Source organism: Papaver somniferum, unplaced genomic scaffold (genome assembly GCF_003573695.1).
Source record: "Papaver somniferum cultivar HN1 unplaced genomic scaffold, ASM357369v1 unplaced-scaffold_135, whole genome shotgun sequence".
NCBI classification, from domain to species: domain Eukaryota; kingdom Viridiplantae; phylum Streptophyta; class Magnoliopsida; order Ranunculales; family Papaveraceae; genus Papaver; species Papaver somniferum.
The window spans coordinates 3,225,924-3,231,538 of NW_020622713.1; positions in this window are offsets into that span (position 1 = coordinate 3,225,924).

The following is a 5,615-nucleotide window of genomic DNA, read 5'->3' on the forward strand; positions in this document are numbered from 1 at the left end:
CCAATCTGGTTCAGCCTCAGATTCAGCATCAGACGCCAGAAAATATGCCTGTGGAGGATATCGCGGCATACTTGCTACAAGTAATTCTTGTGCACGACGAAACTGTTCGTACCTGAACTTTTCATACTCCTCTTGCAAAGCAGTTTCTTCAGCATCCTTCCTCGGGCGTGTCGCTTCATCCTCTTTAACTTTGAGCCCTATTTCATGACATGCGATGAAGTCGTTCACACGCGTCTAGAGCTGTTTCAACTCTTCATGGGTCATGAGCTCAATCAGTTTATAAGACTCGGCAAGAGGATCCTTGGAGCTGCCTGCCTCTGGTTCATCATCCGAACAACAGACCTTAGGCTTCTTTCCTTTCCTGTCTATCTCTTTCTATTGTGACGAATCAGGACTGCGGCTCCTCCTTGATGCCATACATCAATGTATAAAAATTATTACTGCAAAATAATTACTTTGGTGTTAAACAAAACCAAATACATTGTAAGAGAGACAACAATTTGCATTTTCATTCAAAAGCAGATCAAATCCTGGAAACAACAACAGAAACAATCTGCATATTCACCAAAAAAAACAGATCAAACCCTAGAAAAAAAGAAAGAGTTAATAACCACCACAAAACTTAAATCACACACATCTGCATAGTAGAATAATGTAATTCAAACAAAACCCATATCATGATTACACTTAATTCTTAAAGCAACCACACACCACCACAAACAAAGTGTTCCCACTAGATAGTGTACCAAAAAACAGAGTAACAATTTTATTTTTTTTAAAATACATTAAGTGCTATTACACTTCTCTGCATTCTCTTTGCAACAAAGAAAAAAGGATCATTAAAAAGAGAATCCATTTTTATGCAATCATACAGAGGAAGATGAAGAAAAACAACACTAAAAAGAATACAAACCCATACCTGTGTAGATGAAGATTGAAGAGTATGGTTTATTCAAAGATTCATACGCAACTAAAATTGATGATTTTGCTGTTGTTTTCTCACTTACTTCAGCTTCTGAACTATTGAAGAGCAACTAATAACTGCTGGCTTTTTGTCTCTGAGTAGAAAACATAAACTACTTTCCCAAAGAAGATGATTTTGTTGGGAAAGGGAGTGTTTGTTTGGTAGTGATAAAAGGAGATGTTGGGTGGAAACAACATCTTCTAACTTAAGGGATGATAAAAAGTGGGGCAAAAACAATAAAGTAACTTACACAGAGATCTGTAAGCAAATATGTCTAAAATTGGAGGGGGTGAAAAAACAACAAATTGTTATTCAAGACCAGCATTAATCTGATAAAATGCAAAGTAACTTGCAATTGGAATCTGCATATATTCATGACCAGCATTATGAAGGAAACTTACTGATCACACATATATTAGAGATTTTTCACTTCTTTGTTCTAGGGATACGCTTTTGCTCCAGCAATTTACGTAGATGTGGTTCCTCTTGTAAAATATCTTGAAAACTGTCGTGACCTGGTATCTCTGCTTTGTACACATCTGCAGTCATTCCTCTCGGCGTATGAATAACAACCCACCAATCTGGATGTTTCACGTCTCTGGAGTAGAAATCTTGGGCAGCCTCATCAGCGAGAATCACGGGCTCGTCCGAAATTTTGGTATGGCTTTTCAATCTTGAAAGATTTACCAAAGGAAAATCTGAATCCTGGCAGATCTTTGTTCCATTCTCTACCTTCACCCAATCACATAAGAAGACAGTTTCTTTAAATGTACCATAGTTCAACTCTAGGATTTGTCTGATCACCCCATACCACCGGGTTAGGTTAGTAACCATACTTTTGTCCCCTTTTCGAGCTCCTAAAAGTGGTCGATGCAACCACGGTGACACCACTGTCCTGGGTCTTACCCTTTTCCTGGTTTGCTTGGGAACAAAAACTAAATCCACTCACACGGTATCTTTTGTACTCTTTCTGAGACATTGGACCTCTAACGTAACGCCACAAATCTGCATCCATTTTGTCTTCTGATCTAACCTATGAAAGCGAAAAGAAAATCAACAAATCATCATACCGCATCATTATTACGCTAACAAACAGGAGCGCCAATGCATACCTTTTCATACATCCAACTAAGGAACTTGGTTTGCATCTCGACTTCCTCCATTGCAACCCCATCAGCTTCACAGTTCTCGAAATAATACCTACATTTAGCATACATAGTATTAAAATATAAATAGAATAACCCATTGTCCACATACAAACAGAACACGGCCAACCAATACCTGTAATAAACATCGAGACATTCTGGATCATTCCGAAAAATTACCCACCGACGTATCTGCATCCACTGAATAGGGTTCACCTGAACCGACCTTTCATCAAGAAGAGAACCCACATCGCTGAATTCATGTTCATCCTTTAAGAAGGGCTCCAAGTTTGCTTTGTGACCTCCTTGATCGACATTTTTTATGTGCTCCATGGTAAATCTAACACAGTCATCCATTTCAGTCGACTTCGTAATTGACCCTTCAATGTATCTATTGTTATTTGGGATGTTTTTGCACTCCTTCATTGCCCTGATTCAGTATGTACGTGTAAATTTCAGTACAAAAACAACAAAAATAAAGGACAAATGGTAAAATAACAATTCACTTTTCGAATGGGTACATCCATCGATACCTAACAGGTCCACAAACTAAGGCCTCATCAGCCAAATGAACCATGTTGTGCATGCTTATATCAAAAAATCCAGCCGGGAAATACTTCTCGAGCACACACATGGCCTCTGCAATCATCCACTTAGCCTGGTTCGGATACTCTCTGCTAACCACCTTTGAGCACAAAATTCTAAAATACCAACTGACTTGTTGAAGCACTTTGCAAGGTTCATTTGTCACCACGAGACCATCTTTGGTAGCTTTCAACTTGAACCTCAGAGTTTTGCATACCAGGCACTCTATTAAATCCTCATTCTCCTCTTAATACAGAATATAATGATTCTCACAAGCATGAATAGCCTTCGCTTTCATCCCCAGATCCTTAAGCATTGACCTCATAACATCATAGTTTTGGGAAACTTGTTAGGTTTCAGAAGCCACTCTATTAACAAATCAAACAAACTGTTGACACAGTTACCCGAAATTTTATAAGTTTTCTTCATATTATGCAGTTCTACCATAGCAAAGAGGATTCTGAGATTGTCTTCACACCCAGGGTATAACTTCTCTGCTGCTAACGATTTGTACCTTTTATAACGCTTCTCGACATCTGGATCTTCTAAGGGTGATTCTCCAATTTGTGTTCCATCATGGTCATGATGAATACCAAAGGAAGAGTCAATAAAATCATTCAAATTCAAACAATCGGATTGCTTATCAGGCGTTTCTTCGACTACGACCTTCCCCTTAGAACGACTTGTTGAAGCACCATCCTTTCTCACTCCATGTAAGCTCTAGGTGGTGTATGTCTTTTCGACACCATGCTCCTACAGATGGGTCCTAACAATCGATAATCCAAGTGGATGTCTATTTTCACACTTCCTACAAGGGCAAGCACACGTTTTTGCACTAGTACCATTTGCCATTGCAAAATCAATAAATTTTCTAACCCCTTATCTGTATTATGGGCTATAAATGTTTGTTATACGCATCCAAGATTTATCCCACAAACAAGTAAAGTACTATGTCTTAGTAACCTAAGTTTATCAACTAAACCTAAAAATGTCACTGATTTATCAACACACCACAATAGGATATAATTCACAACAACATCAATTTCTAAAACTAATAAACCCTAGATGTTGAAAAACTGTCGATTAAGAAAACAATAAAAGAAATACCTTAATAATTAGCTGAAGATAACCCAGGAGAATCGATAGATTCAGAAATTTTAATCAAACACAATCCTTCTGTGATAACTCGATTAAAGCTTAAATCTTTAATGAAATCGTTGAGTCACAGAAAAATCGGTTGAATCAATTTTGTTGATGAAGCTTCCTGCAACTGAATCTCAAATTGAATCTGATAAATTTTCTGGTGAAATCGATGGCGGCTGGGGATATACCAAGAAGTCGGTGAGTTGTGAAATAAATGGAGGTAAAAGATATAAGATGTAGTAATGTCTCAACCGTTTTGCTATCAACGCATTAAGTTTTTTTATCTACCTCCCAACTTCCAGACATATTAAATGAAAAACTAATTTCAGATGATTTTAATTTTGTTTTCGGATTTTAATTTTGTTTTCAGATTTTTAGTAATTAAAATAAAGAGTTTATAATGGGGAAAAAATGTTGGAGAAAAATCCAGAATCGTTGGTAGGCTGGGTAGCCCTTGTGTGTGATATGAAATTGGGAGCTGATAGTAGTAATAGAGGCGCTAATAGTAATAATGGAGGGTAACAATGTAACTTGGCAATTTAAGTTGAGGATAGGAAGGTAATTACCCACAACCCTTCCGAAACTCTGTAACAGATACCAATTATTGTAACGATTAACCGACGTTACAAAGTTTCCAGCGTCGATACGACGTTACTTAAGAAATATCCGTTACAAAATCGGGCGTTACAAATTCCCTGATTTCGTGTAATGCGAGTACATTGGCAGCTTCTTTATTCATGGGATTCACTATATCGTGCACTATCTCACGACCAAGTAATTTTTTTGAACATTGTGTTGAGCGATGGCAGTCTTGCAACAACTTAACTGAAAAGTGTTGGTATCTAAGAAAAATCGCAAAAATACTCCCTCCAGCTTAGTCGCAATTTATAGGTCATAAATGATATTTTCTGACGTCCCAAATTATTGAGTAAAAAGTGTAGGTACACATTTCATCTTCCGCCACGTGTCCACAAATACACACGTGGAGGACATGCGGCTGAGAACATCAAGGTATGATATCACCCGTGGACAGCCAAGAGACGCGCCTTATCAAGATAGCGACACCACCCACCATATCCAACGGTAGGGGATCGAGGAAGTCAGAAACACTAGAACACTGCGAAGCACTGAAGGATAACCCGAGATTCACTTTATCCTATCCCCATAAAGATCTAAGATCTACGGCTGGGGATAGTCAGACTGACGTAGACAAGACAGGGGCAGAGGACAGCTATCTACCGCGGACAGACATCTCAACTACCCGCATTAAATACCCTCAAACAACATACGTATCAGTCAGCCTGTGGAGGAAGCGCAGATGGCGTTGAATATTCAAACGGAATACGCAGAGAGAATCAAGAACACGAAGACCTATGCGTAAGAGGCACAAGACATAAGAGGATAAGGTTACAACGGGTTTCAGAAATGGACCCCACGTAACCACCCTATAAATACCCCTCTCTCCCAAGTGAAGAAGGGGGAGAAAAAGAAACATTGAGGAGAGAATAGGAGAGAAACAGAGAAACAGAGAAAGTGTAAGAGTAAGGTTCCTCCTGCTACGCAGGCTTATATTGGTCTCAAAGTCATTCGACTATTTCTGTAACCCTCACACATATAATGAAAAACCCAATCCCGGAGACAAAGATCTGAGTGAGAATCATATAAGTTAATCGTTTCGTCTATGTTCATACATCTATACTTTATATATTCGATTCGTTACTTATGGCATATCATGTTCGTACATTTTATACTTCGTCCACTATTTATCTTATTGTTTG